The 18,585-nt window shown below is 43.9% G+C and overlaps 1 long non-coding RNA gene across 1 annotated transcript in view; it reads right to left on the bottom strand.

The window, feature by feature from the left end:
- The window catches only part of LOC135561918 (uncharacterized), a 36,648-nt gene extending 19,404 nt beyond the window's left edge, over positions 1 to 17,244 (bottom strand). Inside the window, exon 1 of the long non-coding RNA XR_010459797.1 lies at positions 17,067 to 17,244. This is a non-coding gene — a long non-coding RNA (uncharacterized LOC135561918). The remainder of the gene's footprint in view (positions 1 to 17,066) is intronic.
- Positions 17,245 to 18,585: the final 1,341 nt, after the last annotated feature.

Below are 18,585 nucleotides of genomic sequence, written 5' to 3'. Positions count from 1 at the left end.
AGGGAGAAGTCTACATGAACTGTGGTGAAACCAACCAAGCCTACAGCGACCTGTACCCCACCTACATGACAGGGGATGATGCCTACGCCACCTTGGGATGATTCCTCTTAAATCCTCCTTTGCTCATTGTAAAACACTGTGGGGCAGTTTCCCAGACACAGATTAAACATAGTCCTGGACTTAAAAACTATTTCAAGAGATACTCTATTGACCATGCTTTTTCATCCAGGACTGTGTTAAATCTATGTCAGAGGAACTGGCCTTAAGAGGGTTAGAGTTTGTTAAATATTTAAAGAGAAGCTAGACTTGATCTCTAAAAAGTAAAAAGAGGTTTGAAAAGTCTTATTTTTCTCATTTGTCTGCATTCATAGTGATATTTGTCAGAATGGAAGCTTTGAATAAAAAAACGAGCGTGAAACAAAAAAAGAGGCATTTCAATAACAATGTATCTGTTCGTTCATATTTACATTGAGAATGATGCAGTACAGTGTGTTAAACAATATGTTTTGAATGCATCACACACACAGAGTTACAGCAACACTTATACCAGAGGTCTATTAACTCCATAACCCTCACGTCTCTGTTAATACTTCAGTAGCTGGCGGCGTCATAAAAGGATTGTGAAGATTATTCTTTACAATAACAATAATCCCACTGGGCAAAAACTGGTTGAATCAATGTTGTTTCCACGTAATTTCAACAATTATTATTTTTTTATATATTTTTTTACATTTGTTGATTTCACATTGAATTCACGTTAGTTGACAACTCAACCGAATGTTAATCAATACTAGACGTTGAACTGACATCTGTGCCCAGGGGGATAGCGATGCTTCACATACTTAAAAAAGCTCCCAGTATGTGTCTTTGCTATGTTACAAAATTAAATTGCAAAACAAATACAGTTTCACATCTCACCACACATGAACATTTTGCAATTCCATAAGTGGTGAAGACCATGTAAGCTAAAATCAATGCAATTCTTAGTTTCACAATTACGGTTTCAGTTCATTACAAAGCTTAGTTTATCACAACATGCATGAACTTGACGGACAGCCAGCATCCTGAAAACCTCATTTTTATGTGTGAATATATGTCCATATTAGGTGCTCAAGAACAATGATTTTTTTAAATGAATTGCTATTGTTCAGCACCCAATTTAGAAGGCTCAAACAGTGGTAGGACAATCTGACTATATGCACCATATATATTCTATCTAACCATCTAGTCTAGTGGCTTCGGACTGAGTTTATAGAGCTATTGTTCAGCACCCAAATTAGAAGGCTCCAATAGTGGTAGGACTATTGTTGGTTAAGGGCTTGTAAGTAAGCAATTCACTGTAAGGTCTACCTACACCTGTTGCATTCTGTGCATGTGATATTTAAAATGTAATTTGATATCCATTTTATCTAAGGATCTAGTCTAGTGGCTTGGGACTGAGTTTGTAGAGATATTTTGCAATCTTTTATAGAAGCTCCTGTTCCCTATAAAACGTCTGCTTCTCTTCTCTGATTACACTGGAAGAACAGGAAGAAACGTGATTAAATTGAAGTCACAATAACAAAGTGTGAGATACAATGTACAGTACATCTGAAATGTGAAAACAAAGAATCAATGGTCCCAAAGATTCTTTAAAGCACTGATTATAGCTGGCACAGTGGCCAGGACAAATCCCTACAGGAAAGAAATGTAGAGGGGAACCATACTCTGGGTGGGGCTGTGTGGTGGTGCATCTGTTCATGTGATGTGTCTGAATGAACACGAGGCTACATAGCAGAGTGTATGTTCTGCACTATGTGTTCATTGTTAGGTGTGGGTGTGATGGAATGAAGCACCCTGAGGATGTGGTTACTAACAACAGTATTAGCATTAGACACAATATCTACAATACCATGTCATCTAGAGATTTAAACAGCACTTTCGTACGTTTTGCCAGCAGCTCTTCGCAAGCACAGCACTGTTTATGACTTCAAGCCTATCAGCCTAATGGCTGGTGTAACCGATGTGAAATGGCTAGCTAGTTAGCGGGGTGCGCGCTAATAGCGTTTCAAACGTCACTCGCTCTGAGACTTGGAGTAGTTATTCCCTTTGCTCTGCAAGGGCCGCGGCTTTTGTGGAGCGATGGGTAACGCTGCTTCGAGTGTGGCTGTTGTCGATGTGTTCCTGGTTCGAGCCCAGGTAGGGGCGAGGAGAGGGACAGAAGCTATACTGTTACACTGGCAATAATATAGTGCCTATAAGAACATCCAATAGTCAAAGGTATATGAAATACAAACGGTATAGAGAGAAATAGTCCTATAAATACTCTATTAACTACAACCTAAAACCTCTTACCTTGGAATATTGAAGTCTCATGTTAAAAGGAACCATTATTCACAGTCAGAATTCACTGCTTCAACTTCAATAGCCTACCTCTCCTAGATGGGAGAGAGGTTTCATGTGTGCCTAGTATGCGTGGTCTCAATGAAATACATGGGAAGAAAATCATGTGGCAGTTACAGTGTCTGTAAATAAATATTGATAATGAAAATAAATGGAGGGCGCTCAACTAACGTGAGTCGAAGTGCAATCAAAACATGTAATCATGATTGAAAAGGAAAATGCACAAAGCACACATACGTTAGGTTTCTATGTGACCACATGAGCTTAGGTTACTATGGTGAACACATCCGTTACAGGCTGACCACACTGCTCGCTTCGCTTGCGCGAGCGTTGCAAAATACATTTAGAAATCTATATTATTCAATTATTGCACCCACACTGCTCACGAGCGTCTGCGTTGCCAAGGGCTAGCGTTGTGCTTTCTCCCTGAGAGCTGCGCTCCAAAGCACCTCTCACTCACATGAAGAAGACAGGCTACAAGTGAAGACAGATACATCGGTCAACTGCTCTCGTCCTTATCCAATTCAGAGGTGCATATTGGAAGAACTGTCCACATTTACTTTTCGTCAGCCAACAAGATGAGTAGGCCTAACGAACAGCAGAAGCACTAGCCTATGTCAATCTACTATCCCCATATTACAAAAGTTGATCTATTCTATTCTGTGCGAGAAATAAATATTCCAAAATATAGTCCAGGACAGTTGTGGGATGCGATATATCTCAAATTAATACACTAATTGTTTTACACAATGTGGCTGTAGTTTAGCTTAAAATGTTGATAAACTATACGGCTATTTCTTCACATTATAAGCGCAGCAATGCGCACACTACAGTAGGATAGAAGCATGAATGTTCCATTAGCTGGAAAACACTATTTTCAAAAGTGACCGCAAATGCGATTATGGATGTAATGCTTTAATTATAAAGGTGCGTTTTTATGGTGAAAATGATCTTCCCCAAACGTGAAACTCATGCGCTGCTTATGCATGCCAGTTAGCCTCTATACGCCTTGTAAAGCAGATTAATGTGCTTAATTTTAAGAAGCTATTTGGCCACTTTAGTTGTGATACAAACCTTATCAAAACATATGCCCTATGGGCTAGGCTACATGAGGTGTGCGACTATGGTTCGAAAAAGTCACAAAAAAGGCATTGTTTCTTAAGCTGAGCATCATTGTCACGTTGTCGAAAGGAGCGGACCAAGGCACAGCATGCATATAGTTCCACATACTTTATTTCAAAGTGAAACTTAACTAAAACAACAAAGAAAAAACTAACGTCCAGTTGTTAGGTATTTTATGAATAATGACTAAACAATATCTACATTATAAATAGAACTATAACTAATGAAAATTATAATCTGTTTTATTATATCTGATTAATAATATTAATTCATAAGGGAGGGGTTGTGGAGCATGAGACAGGGGGTAATTAAATAAAATAAATACCATTTCAGACAGGTTGGAGAAGACTGGAATTGTGGGTTTTTAAGTAAGCAGAAAGGGTCGATAACCTATGGTTGAACCAACTCAACTTAGCTCTGGGATGTTTAGATAAGGCAGTGTGTGTTTTCTTAGGTTTTCCATTAGCTGGAACTGTCTGCTGAATGGTGATGGATGAAAACTTCTGAAGTTTTATCTTGATTTAACCTCTTGAACCTATGGGGGCGCTATTTCATTATTGGATTAAAAAACGTGCCCGTTTTAAGCGCAATATTTTGTCACAAAAAGATGCTCAACTATGCATATAATTGACAGCTTTGGAAAGAAAACACTCTGACGTTTCCAAAACTGCAAAGATATTATCTGTGAGTGCCACAGAACTGATGCTACAGGGAAACCAAGATGAAACTTCAAACAGGAAATGAGCAGACTTTTGGGGCTCTGTTTTCCATTGTCTCCTTATATGGCTGTGAATGCGCCAGGAATGAGCCTGCCCTTTCTGTCGTTTCCCCAAGATGTCTGCAGCATTGTGACGTATTTGTAGGCATATCATTGGAAGATTGGCCATAAGAGACTACATTTACCAGGTGTCTAAATTGGTGCGTAATCTTCAGCTGCAGGCATTTTCCCATGGGATTCAGAGGAGAAAGCACACTTCCACGAACGATATATCATCGAAGAGATATGTGAAAAACACCTTGAGGATTGATTCTAAACAACGTTTGCCATGTTTCAGTCGATATTATGGAGTTAATTTGGAAAATAGTTTGGCGTTTTGATGACTGAATTTTGGGGGGTTTTTTGGTAGCCAAACGTGATGTACCAAACGGAGCGATTTCTCCTATACAAATAATATTTTTGGACAAACTGAACATTTGCTATCTAACTGAGAGTTGCCTCATTGAAAACATCCAAAGTTCTTCAAAGGTAAATTATTTTATTTGAATGCTTTTCTTGTTTTTGTGAAAATGTTGCCTGCTGAATGCTAACGCTAAATGCTACGCTAGCTATCAATACTGTTACACAAATGCTTGTTTTGCTATGGTTGAGAAGCATATTTTGAAAATCTGAGATGACAGTGTTGTTAACAAAAGGCTAAGCTTGAGAGCTAGCAGATTTATTTCATTTAATTTGCGATTTTCATGAATAGTTAACGTTGTGTTATGCTAATGAGCTTGCGAATAGATTTACACTCCTGGATACAGGTTTTTTTCGTAGCTAAACGTGATGAACAAAAGGAGCGATTTCTCCTAAACAAATAATCTTTCAGGAAAAACTGAACATTTGCTATCTAACTGAGAGTCTCCTCATTGAAAACATCCGAAGTTCTTCAAAGGTAAATTATTTTATTTGAATGCTTTTCTGTTTTTTGTGAAAATGTTGCCTGCTGAATGCTAACGCTAAATGCTACGCTAGCTATCAATACTGTTACACAAATGCTTGTTTTGCTATGGTTGAGAAGCATATTTTGAAAATCTGAGATGACGGTGTTGTTAACAAAAGGCTAAGCTTGAGAGCTAGCAGATTCATTTCATTTCATTTGCGATTTTCATGAATAGTTAAGGTTGCGTTATGGTAATGGGCTTGAGGCTGTAGTCATTATCCCGGATCCGGGATGGCTCGACGCAAGAAGTTAACTGTGTGTCTGGTGTGAGAGAGCGAAGGGGTGGGAATAAACTTTTCAACTTTTGTTGGGTCCTGGTTGATAGGAGGAAGAACATTTTATGCCCTATGACGTCACATTTTGTATATAAACTGTTGTTCGTGGTTACATGGCAGCGCGCTCCGAGAATAAATACTATTATCTCATTTTGATAAGACTGGTCTCTATCTATTTATGCAAATAGGAATCTTACAAATTCTTATAAAATAGACTGAGCGATTTAATTAATAGGAATTATGAAATTCCAGCGACACCAGTACAGAGCGCACTTAGACACTAACTGAAAATAATATCCCACAACACAGGTGGGAACAATGGGCAAATTAAGTATGATCCCCAATTAGAGACAACGATAATCAGCTGCCTTTAAATGGGAACCATACTCACACCAACATAGAAATTAAAGACTAGAACACCCCCTAGTCACACCCACACCCTGACCTAAAACACCATAGTGTTAGGGGGTTCTATGGTCAGGGCGTGACAGTACCCCCAAGGTGCGGACTCCGACCGCAAAAACCTGAACCTAGATGGGGAGGGTTAGGGTGGGCAACTAGCGTCGGTGGCAGCTCCGGTGCGGGACGTAGCCCCTGCTTAGACCGCGGATCTGGCCCTGAAGCCGGGCTGACGCCGTGCCTGAACTGAACACCGGCACAGAGGAAGGCTTCCGGCCATGGAGCGTGACTGGACGCCGTGCCTGACTGCGCATCGGCGCAGCAAACTCCGGGCCGTTGACCGTCACTGGAGGCTCCGGGCCGTTGACCGTCACTGAAGGCTCCGGACCGTTGACCGTCACTTGAAGGCTCCGGACCGTTGACCGTCGCTGGAGGTTCCGGGCTGTAGACCGTCGCTGGAGGTTCCGGGCTGTGAACCTTCGCTGGAGGTTTCGGGCTGTGAACCTTCGCTGGAGGTTCCGGGCTGTGAACCTTCGCTGGAGGTTCCGGGCTGTGAACCTTCGCTGGAGGTTCCGGGCTGTGAATCTTCGCTGGAGGTTCCGGGCTGTGAACCTTCGCTGGTAGCTCTGGACTGTGAACCGTCAGACCAGTGACACGCTCCTCAGGGTGAGTGCGGGATGTACCGGGCTGGGGAGGTGCACTGGAGGCCTGGTGCGTGGAGCCGGCACTGGTGGCACCGGACTGATGACACGCTCTTCAGGGCGAGTGCGGGGAGCTGGCACAGGGCGTACCGGGCTGGGGAGGCGCACTGGAAGCCTGGTGCATGGGGCAGGCACAGGTTGCACCGGACTGGTGACACGCTCTTCAGGGAGAGTGCCGTTCAGAATACACCTAACTAACATCTCTCTCTGTTCACTCTCCTCCAACAGCTCCATCACCTCCCCGACGGTCTCTGGCTCTGTCCGTGGCTAGACCGACAGCTCCTTGTGCCCCCCACAAAAAAAAATATTGGGGTTTCTGTGGCAGCGGACTGAAGACACGCTCTTCAGCACGCCTATGCTGCAGCATACTCCTCACCATCACCTCTCTCCGGTAGCCCTCATTAAACTCCTCCATCATCTGCCAGACGGTCTCTGGCTCACACCTCTGCTCAGCCGACCGCCCCTTGTGCACCCCCCAAAAACAATCTTGGGGTTTCTGTGGCCGCGAATCCCTGCGTCATCGCTGTTCCCCTATACTCCTTTGCCACATTCGTTGACAGGAGCGGACCAAGGCGCAGCATGCGTATAGTTCCACATACTTTATTTCAAAGTGAAACTTAACAAAAACAACAAAGAATAAACGAACGTCCAGTACAGAGCGCACTTAGACACTAACTGAAAATAATATCCCACAACACAGGTGGGAACAATGGGCAACTTAAGTATGATCCCCAATTAGAGACAACGATAATCAGCTGCCTCTAATTGGGAACCATGCGAATACCAACATAGAAATAGAAACGCTAGAAACCCCCCTAGTCACGCTCTGACCTATACACCATAGAGAACCCAGATGGCTTGGAACGTGAAAATGATTCACAAGTGATAATATATAATTGGCTAATATTGTCACCCCTCAGACTATTCTTGATTTAATCTTGTCTTTACATTTACTAAATAATATATGTGTGACATTTGTTTTGATTTAGAATGGACCATTATCATGCACCTATCTCAAAACAGGGGCAACAGGTAAAAACACATGTTAAATATGCACTTAAATAGTGAATGGAGGACCCTTTTCCTGTGGTTTATTTTCATGCCAGTCAGGTAGGCTCTACTCCTGTTGTAAAGATAAACAATGTGCTTAATATTAGTAAAGTTGAGAAATAAATACAGTAGGCTCCCTCTCCGGCCTCTAGGTCACCAGGCTGCTCGTTATGGCGCACACCAGTCACCATTGTAATGTGCATCTGCGCATAACGACACTCACCTGGACTCCATCACCTCCTTGATTACCTGCTCTTTATACGTCACTCCCTTTGGTTTCTTCCCCAGGCGTCATTGTTTCTGTTTCTGAACTGTATTCACTCCCTGAACTTGCTTTCCGACTATCAGCGTACAACGTTACATAGGCCTAGCCTATAGAGAGCTTGAAGAGGCCATCACTCTGTTTTCTTGTGCAATTGCATAGCCTATAGAAATGTTGCGCAACATGAGATCTTGGGCTCTCATGAAGTGTTGGATTAGATGTTCGATTACATCTGAATTGATGTCAGAGTGATGAGTGGGACAATAGAGTGCTGAGTACCAGGCAGTTAGCAGGTTTGGTAGGCTACTAATGACCATCAGCAGCATCAGAGCTTGGATAAGCCTAATTACTGTGACTAAAGGGTCACATGGAATTTGACTGCCTTCATGACTCGTGACCGCCGGTGTGACGGTAATATGGTCACCTCAACAGCCTTAAGTGGGATGAAGAAATCGTCCCAGACAATACTTCTAATGTGCACCGTGACAGTGAAGCCGACGAACATTAGAGCTGTTTATTACTGTGTCAGTGTGAAAAGTAGATAATTAGCTGACACATCAATAACGTTACATTGACATACTGACTAATACAACTCACATTGCACTGAAAAAACATCAGAATATTACATTTACATTTACATTTAAGTCATTTAGCAGACGCTCTTATCCAGAGCGACTTACAAATTGGTGCATTCACCTTATGACATCCAGTGGAACAGTAGTGCATCTAAATCTTTTAAGGGGGGGGGGGGGTTGAGAGGGATTACTTTATCCTATCCTAGGTATTCCTTAAAGAGGTGGGGTTTCAGGTGTCTCCGGAAGGTGGTGATTGACTCCGCTGTCCTGGCGTCGTGAGGGAGTTTGTTCCACCATTGGGGGGCCAGAGCAGCGAACAGTTTTGACTGGGCTGAGCGGGAACTGTACTTCCTCAGTGGTAGGGAGGCGAGCAGGCCAGAGGTGGATGAACGCAGTGCCCTTGTTTGGGTGTAGGGCCTGATCAGAGCCTGGAGGTACTGAGGTGCCGTTCCCCTCACAGCTCCGTAGGCAAGCACCATGGTCTTGTAGCGGATGCGAGCTTCAACTGGAAGCCAGTGGAGAGAGCGGAGGAGCGGGGTGACGTGAGAGAACTTGGGAAGGTTGAACACCAGACGGGCTGCGGCGTTCTGGATGAGTTGTAGGGGTTTAATGGCACAGGCAGGGAGCCCAGCCAACAGCGAGTTGCAGTAATCCAGACGGGAGATGACGAGTGCCTGGATTAGGACCTGCGCCGCTTCCTGTGTGAGGCAGGGTCGTACTTGCGGATGTTTTAGAGCATGAACCTACAGGAACGGGCCACCGCCTTGATGTTAGTTGAGAACGACAGGGTGTTGTCCAGGATCACGCCAAGGTTCTTAGCGCTCTGGGAGGAGGACACAATGGAGTTGTCAACCGTGATGGCGAGATCATGGAACGGGCAGTCCTTCCCCGGGAGGAAGAGCAGCTCCGTCTTGCCGAGGTTCAGCTTGAGGTGGTGATCCGTCATCCACACTGATATGTCTGCCAGACATGCAGAGATGCGATTCCCCACCTGATCATCAGAAGGGGGAAAGGAGAAGATTAATTGTGTGTCGTCTGCATAGCAATGATAGGAGAGACCATGTGAGGTTATGACAGAGCCAAGTGACTTGGTGTATAGCGAGAATAGGAGAGGGCCTAGAACAGAGCCCTGGGGGACACCAGTGGTGAGAGCACGTGGTGTGGAGACGGTTCTCGCCATGCCACCTGGTAGGAGCGACCTGTCAGGTAGGACGCAATCCAAGCGTGGGCGCGCCGGAGATGCCCAACTCGGAGAGGGTGGAGAGGAGGATCTGATGGTTCACAGTATCGAAGGCAGCCGATAGGTCTAGAAGGATGAGAGCAGAGGAGAGAGAGTTAGCTTTAGCAGTGCGGAGCGCCTCCGTGATACAGAGAAGAGCAGTCTCAGTTGAATGACTAGTCTTGAAACCTGACTGATTTGGATCAAGAAGGTCATTCTGAGAGAGATAGCGGGAGAGCTGGCCAAGGACGGCACGTTCAAGAGTTTTGGAGAGAAAAGAAAGAAGGGATACTGGTCTGTAGTTGTTGACATCGGAGGGATCGAGTGTAGGTTTTTTTCAGAAGGGGGTGCAACTCTCGCTCTCTTGAAGACGGAAGGGACGTAGCCAGCGGTCAGGGATGAGTTGATGAGCGAGGTGAGGTAAGGGAGAAGGTCTCCGGAAATGGTCTGGAGAAGAAGGAGGGGATAGGGTCAAGCGGGCAGGTTGTTGGGCGGCCGGCCGTCACAAGACGCGAGATTTCATCTGGAGAGAGGGGGAGAAAGAGGTCAGAGCACAGGGTAGGGCAGTGTGAGCAGAACCAGCGGTGTCGTTTGACTTAGCAACGAGGATCGGATGTCGTCGACCTTCTTTTCAAAATGGTTGACGAAGTCATCTGCAGAGAGGGAGGAGGGGGGGAGGGGGAGGAGGATTCAGGAGGGAGGAGAAGGTTGCAAAGAGCTTCCTAGGGTTAGAGGCAGATGCTTGGAATTTAGAGTGGTAGAAAGTGGCTTTAGCAGCAGAGAGAGAAGAGGAAAATGTAGAGAGGAGGGAGTGAAAGGATGTCAGGTCCGCAGGGGAGGCGGAAGTTTTCCTCCATTTCCGCTCGGCTGCCCGGAGCCCTGTTCTGTGAGCTCGCAATGAGTCGTTGAGCCACGGAGCGGGAGGGGAGGACCGAGCCGGCCTGGAGGATAGGGGACATAGAGAGTCAAAGGATGCAGAAAGGGAGGAGAGGAGGGTTGAGGAGGCAGAATCAGGAGATAGGTTGGAGAAGGTTTGAGCAGAGGGAAGAGATGATAGGATGGAAGAGGAGAGAGTAGCGGGGGAGAGAGAGCGAAGGTTGGGACGGCGCGATACCATCCGAGTAGGGGCAGTGTGGGAAGTGTTGGATGAGAGCGAGAGGGAGAAGGATACAAGGTAGTGGTCGGAGACTTGGAGGGGAGTTGCAATGAGGTTAGTGGAAGAACAGCATCTAGTAAAGATGAGGTCGAGCGTATTTCCTGCCTTGTGAGTAGGGGGGAAGGTGAGAGGGTGAGGTCAAAAGAGGAGAGGAGTGGAAAGAAGGAGGCAGAGGAATGAGTCAAAGGTAGACGTGGGGAGGTTAAAGTCGCCCAGAACTGTGAGAGGTGAGCCGTCCTCAGGAAAGGAGCTTATCAAGGCATCAAGCTCATTGATGAACTCTCCGAGGGAACCTGGAGGGCGATAAATGATAAGGATGTTAAGCTTGAAAGGGCTGGTAACTGTGACAGCATGGAATTCAAAGGAGGCGATAGACAGATGGGTAAGGGGAGAAAGAGAGAATGACCACTTGGGAGAGATGAGGATCCCGGTGCCACCACCCCGCTGACCAGAAGCTCTCGGGGTGTGCGAGAACACGTGGGCAGACGAAGAGAGAGCAGTAGGAGTAGCAGTGTTGTCTGTGGTGATCCATGTTTCCGTCAGTGCCAAGAAGTCGAGGGACTGGAGGGAGGCATAGGCTGAGATGAACTCTGCCTTGTTGGCCGCAGATCGGCAGTTCCAGAGGCTACCGGAGACCTGGAACTCCACGTCTGTCGTGCGTGCTGGGACCACCAGATTAGGGTGGCCGCGGCCACGCGGTGTGGAGCGTTTGTATGGTCTGTGCAGAGAGGAGAGAACAGGGATAGACAGACACATAGTTGACAGGCTACACAAGAGGCTACGCTAATGCAAAGGAGATTGGAATGACAAGTGGACTACACGTCTCGAGTGTTCAGAAAGTTAAGCTTACGTAGCAAGAATCTTATTGACTAAAATGATTAAAATGATACAGTACTGCTGAAGTAGGCTAGCTGGCAGAGGCTGCGTTGTTGACTATGTAGGCTAGCTGGCAGTGTCTGCTTTGTTGACACTACACTAATCAAGTCGTTCCGTTGAGTGTAATGGTTTCTACTGTGCTACTGTGCTGCTATTCGGGGCTAGCTGGCTAGCTAGCAGTGTTGATTTACGTTACGTTGCGTTAAAAGAACGACAATAGCTGGCTAGCTAACCTAGGAAATCGCTCAAGACTACACAATTATCTTTGATACAAAGACGGCTATGTAGCTAGCTATGTAGCTAGCTACGATCAAACAAATCAAGCCGTTGTACTGTAATGAAATGAAAAATGTGATACTACCTGTGGAGCGAAGCGAAATGCGACCGGATTGTTGAGTGCGGAAGTTCTGTTACGTTAAGGACGACAAATAGCTGGCTAGCTAACCTCGGTAAATTAAGATAATCACTCTAAAACTACACACTCTAAACTACACAATTATCTTGGATACGAAGACAGCGAAGACAACTATGTAGCTAGCTAACACTACACTAATCAAGTCGTTCAGTTGAGTGTAAGTTGTGCTGCTAATCGGTAGACGGTGGACTAGCTAACGGTAGACGTTAGCTAGCTAGCTAGCTGCAGGGCGGTGTAGACTGCGTTAGGACGACGAAATACGATAATTACGCAATTATCTATGATACAAAGACGGCTATGTAGCTAGCTAAGAAGAAAAATTGCTAAGATTAGACAAATCAAACCGTTGTACTATAATGAAATGTAATGAAATGTAATACTACCTGCGGACCGAGTGCAGATGCGACCGCTCGCTCCAACCCGGAAGTTCTCGTATCAATCTTCAATCATTTTGCCGATGGTTTCATTGTTTAATTCAGGTCTAGTTTGATTGAGGAAAAAATAATAGATAATGTAAGCCAACTTTTGGCCAGCTCTCTCTCTAACAGTACGTCAACTAGCAAAAACTTTCATTTCATGAAATGGACATACACAAAATAGTCAAATTTGGTGAAGTGAAATTCTAAAAAATAACTTGATTCAAAGAATTATAAAAAATGGAGAAGTGGCGCATGCATATATATTCACCCCCTTTGCTATGAAGCCCCTAAATAATATCTGGTGCAAATTACCTTCAGAAGTCATATAATTCATTAAATAAATTATACCTGTGTGCAATATAAGTGTCACAACACCTGTTCTGAAAGGCCCAAGAGTCTGCAACACCACTAAGCAAGGGGCACCACCAAGCAAGCAGAAATATGAAGACCAAGGAGCTCACCAAACAGATCAGGGACAACGTTGTGGAGAGGTACAGATCAGGGTTGGGTTAAAAAAATATATCCAAAACTTTGAACATCCCATGGAGCACCATTAAATCGGTTATTTAAAAAATGAAAGAATATGGCAACACAACAAACCTGCCAAGAGAGGGCCACCTACCAAAACTCATGGACCAGGCAAGGAGAACATTAATCAGAGAGGCAACAAAGAGCTGCAAAGCTCCACAGCAGAGATTGGAGTATCTGTCCATAAGACCACTTTAAGCCGTACACTCCACAGAGCTGGACCAGAAAAGTGGCCAGAAAAAAAGCCTTTGCTTAAAGAAAATTACAAGCAAACACGTTTGGTGTTCGCCAAAAGGCATGTGGGAGACTCCCCAAACATATGGAAGAAGGTACTCTGGTCAGATTAGACAAAAACGTATCTTAAACTCTATGTCTGGTGCAAACCCAACACCTCCCATCACCCCGAGAACACCACCCCCACAGTGAAGCATGGTGGTGGCAGCATCATGCTGTGGGGATGTTTTTCATCGTCAGGGACTGGGAAACTGGTCAGAATTGAAGGATGGCGCTAAATACAGGGAAATTCTCGAGGGAAACTTGTTTCAGTCTTCCAGAGATTTGAGACTGGGACGGAGATTCACCTTCCAGCAGGACAATGGCCCTAAGCATACTGCTAAAGCAACACTCAAGTGGTTTAAGGGGAAACATTTAAATGTCTTGGAATGACCTAGTCAAAGCCCAGACCTCAATTCAATTGAGAATCTGTGGTATGAAATATTGCTGTACACCAGCAGAACCTATCCAACTTGAAGGACCTGGACAGTTTTGCCTTGAAGAATGGGCAAAAAAATCCCAGTGGCTAGATGTGCCAAGCTTATAATGACATACTCCAAGAGACTTGCAGCTGTAGTTGCTGCAAAAGGTGGCTCTACAAAGTATTGACTTTGGGAGGGGTGAATAGTTATGCACGCTCAAGAACAGTTTTTTTGTGTTATTTCTTGTTTGTTTCACAATGAAAAATATTTTGCATTTTCAAAGTGGTAGGCATGTTGTGTAAATCAAATGATACAAACCCCCCAAAAATCTATTTTAATTCCAGGTTGTAAGGCAACAAAATAGGAAAAATGCCAAAGGAGGTGAATACTTTCACAAGCCACAGTACTTCTGTCTTTTGGATGGTTGTCCTTTTGCATCACCTAACGTCTGTTGAGCTTCAATTGGCTGACAGATAACCTTACATTCTCCTGCAAAATGTCTTGATAAACTTAAGAATAAATGTTTCTGTGGACGATAGCAAGCTGTCCAGGACTTGAGGCAGCAAACCAGCCCCAAACCATAATGCTCCCTCCACCATAATTTACAGTTGGGTGGTTTTTATGTTGGTGTACTGTGCCTTTTTTTCTCCACACATAGTGTTGTGTGTTCCTTCCAAACAACACAACTTTAGTTGAATCTGTCCACATAATATTTTGCCAGTAGCGCTGGAACATCCAGGTGCTCTTTTGCAAACTTCAGATGTGCAGCAATGTTTTTTTTGGACAGCAGTGGCTTCTTCCATGATGTCTTCTCATGAACACCATTCTTGTTAAGTGTTTTACATATTGTAGACTCGTCAACAGAGATTTTAGCATCTTCCAGAGATTTTTGTAAGTCTTTAGCTGACACTCTATGATTCTTCTTAACCTCATTGAGCATTCTGCGCTGTGCTCTTGCAGTCATCTTTACAGGATGGCCACTCCTAGAGAGAGTAGCAGCAATGCTGAAATTTCTCAATTTATAGACAATTTGTGTTATCGTGGACTGACTTTTAGAGATACTTTTGTAACCCTTTCCAGCTTTATGCAAGGCAACCATTCTTAATTTTAAGTCTTCTGACATCTATTTAGTTTGAGGCATGGTTCACATCAGGCAATTCTTCTGGTGAATAGCAAACTCAAATAACTCAAATTTTGTGTGTGTTTTTTATGGGGCAGGGCAGCTCTAACCAAAATCTCCAACCTGGTCTCATTGATTGGACTCCAGGTTAGATGACTCCTGACTCCAATTAGCTTTTGGGGAAGTCATTAGTCTAGGGGTCCACATACTTTTTCCAACCTACACTGTGAATGTTTAAATTATATATTCAATATAGACAAGACAAATTAACGAATAACAAACAAATTATTGTAAGCACACTGTGTTTGTCTATTGTTGTGACTTAGATGAAGACCAGATCAAATTTTATGTTGAATTTATGCAGAAATCCAGGTAATTCCAAAGGGTTCACATACTGTTTCTTGCCAAAGAGTAGCCAGTGTCTGTTCATTTTACAACTTGGTGAAAGAGCGCAACGCATAAACTCATTCAAACTATCTGCACACTTCCAGTCAGATGCAAATGTGCTTTAATAGAAGCTAAACTGTCGGTCAGATTACCTTCATTAAAGACCCACTCCAGTTTCCATAGAACCTCTTTAATCACCTGATTTCCTCTGACATAGTACAAGTGGGGGGGGGGTCTTTCTCCGCTTTGCCCTGAATTGGTCCTCTATTGTTCCCACGAGGAAGGCGGGATGACAATTACATCAGAGAGCACCATCAGACCAACGCACTGAATTGGTCCTCTATTGTTCCCACAAGGAAGGCGGGATGACAATTATGTCAGAGAGCACCATCAGACCAACGCACTGAATCGGTCCTCTATTGTTCCCACAAGGAAGGCGGGATGACAATTACATCAGAGAGCACCATCAGACCAACGCACTGAATTGGTCCTCTATTGTTCCCACAAGGAAGGCGGGATGCCAATTACATCAGTGTGAACCATCAGACCAACGCACTGAATCGGTCCTCTATTGTTCCCACAAGGAAGGCGGGATGCCAATTACATCAGAGTGCACCATCAGACCAACGCACTGAATTGGTCCTCTATTGTTCCCACAAGGAAGGCGGGATGCCAATTACATCAGAGAGCACCATCAGACCAACGCACTGAATTGGCAAACACTTGCTTTTCACGATTGTGTCTAAAAGACACTATTTTGCTCAAAACATGTTTTTTAACCCTTCAGTGTGTGTACTTTACTGTAGTTATACTTGGATTCTCGTTTTTCAATAGGAAAAGTAAAACAATATGTTCCTTTTTTCCAGTTTAGCATTTAGCATCCAGCACCTTCACAAATCATTTTTTCTGCCAATTATGCCTACCTGGGGTGGCAGGTAGCCAAGTAGTTATGGCGTTGAGCCAGTAACCGAATGATTTCTGGATTGAATCCCTGAGCTGACAAGATAAAAACCTGTTGTTCTGCCCTGAACAAGGCAGTTAACCTACTGTTCCCGGGTAGGCAGTCATTGTAAATGATAATGTGTCATTATTAGTATTATTAGCAACAAAGCAGTTACCCCACCATTTTCTTTGGTAAACAGCTGAGGGATGTTGCTGGAAAAATGAAACCACTCTCAAATTCCTTGACGGAGCTATGGATGCATGGACTGACCATCCATGAGATCGCAATTATATTTGAACCATTTGTAAATGTTAGAAATACACTAGTGTCTTATTCCATTGTATACAAACAACGGAATAAAACATGTTTAGGCAATATTTTGGGTTCTGATGGGGTTGGAAAGTTGAACTAAACTCATTAGTTATTTATACATTTTTCAAGAATGAATGTGTAATATGTAATTCATAGGAAAGTCCATGCATGGATGTACCAATCCCAGATTTCCCTTTTAAGAACAGCTTGTTCAATGTTTACTGTATAATGTAATTTAGGTTTCTTGGCGTGAACTCTGGCTCTAGTAGAGACTCATTATTAGTGCAGTGAAAGATGTTAGACTTGTACATTTGTTTAAACATTTTAAACACGAAATACTTGTAAAATAACGAAAATGTTCACAGGTAGGCTAATAAAGAAAAGCTAAATATATTTTAAATCTAAATCAGAATGTTAACGCGCATTCTAGTCTGTGTAGAGCATATACTCTATTGAGCTACTTTTCCTGTAAAAAAAAAAATGAATACATACATTTTCTAAGAAAACAACAAGAAATGTGCTCTTACCTGGGCGCGTGGCTCCTTCCTCGATGCGTTCTGTATTTCTGTGTGTGTTCTAGATACACGCTATTAGGTTACCTTGAAACCAGCATATGTTAGGCTACATCGTAAACATCTCTATAGCCTAATACATGTGCGCGAATGTACATACTACAATAACGTAATCCACCATGAAGCACGGAGGCGCGCGTCTGACAACTCCGGCTGCGTGTACTAGACAGACGCAATGATTTACAGGATATCCTGCCCTACCCATTCAAAGAGGTGTGAATTTGTGTCAACTTGTGCACCACTGGTTGAACTTGGGAAGCCCATGAGCATAGACCTACTGTCACTGAAGTAAAGTAACTAAGTATACATATTTGAAGCAGTACTTACATCCATTTGGGGAGTTTCTGTACTTTACTATTTATATTTTTGACAACTTTTACTTCACTACATTCCTAAAGAAAGTACTGTATTCACATTGTTCTCCAATACATTTTCTCCGACACCCAAAAGTACTCATTACATTTTAAATGCTCAGATTGGACAGAAATATGGTCCAATTTACGCACCTCTCAATAAAACGTGTTTCATCCCTAATGCCTCTAATCTGGTGGATTTAGTGCAATTGGGTCAACTCAAAATGACAACTGACAGCTGCACCATCCCATCCAACTCAAGATGACAGCTGACAGCTGCCCCATCCCATCCAACTCAACATGATGACAACTGACAGCTGCACCATCCCATCCAACTCAACATGATGACAACTGACAGCTGCACCATCCCATCCAACTCAACATGACAACTGACAGCTGCACCATCCCATCCAACTCAACATGACAACTGACAGCTGCACCATCCCATCCAACTCAACATGACAACTGACAGCTGCACCATCCCATCCAACTCAACATGACAACTGACAGCTGCACCATCCCATCCAACTCAACATGACAACTGACAGCTGCACCATCCCATCCAACTCAACAGTCAGGAACCTTGGTGTTACATTTGACCACACTCTGTCATTTGAAAGCAACACCCTCTCTCACTGACCCCAGTGCTGAAACCCTCATTCACGTCTTGGTTTCATCACACCTGGACTACTTCAACGGCCTTCTCTACGGACTCCCCACCAAAACACTGGACAGACTTCAACATATTAAAAATTCAGCTGCGGGAGTCCTCACACACACCAGACCTTGGGCCCACATCACCCCCACTCTCATCAAACTCCACTGGCTCTCACTTCAATACAGGATCATCATCAAATAGCTCATGCTCACCTACAAAGCAATCAATGGACTGGCGCCCACATACCTTACTGACCCCCTGCACTCCTACACAAGAGTGGTGTAGTCCTATCCCTGAGCCACATTTCAGAACAAATAGCTTACTTGTTTCACTGGTCATTAATGGATGTTACTCTTCTCCTTCTCTGGGGAATAATTCAGTAAAATATCAACGGCTTAAAGCCACAGTCTGTGATTTGAAAAATAACAAAACGGACACCCCTCTATTTCTTTTGTACAGACAT

The sequence above is a fragment of the Oncorhynchus nerka genome, linkage group LG18 (genome assembly GCF_034236695.1).
Source record: "Oncorhynchus nerka isolate Pitt River linkage group LG18, Oner_Uvic_2.0, whole genome shotgun sequence".
Classification (NCBI taxonomy): domain Eukaryota; kingdom Metazoa; phylum Chordata; class Actinopteri; order Salmoniformes; family Salmonidae; genus Oncorhynchus; species Oncorhynchus nerka.
This window is presented reverse-complemented; position numbering and strand designations above follow the sequence as displayed.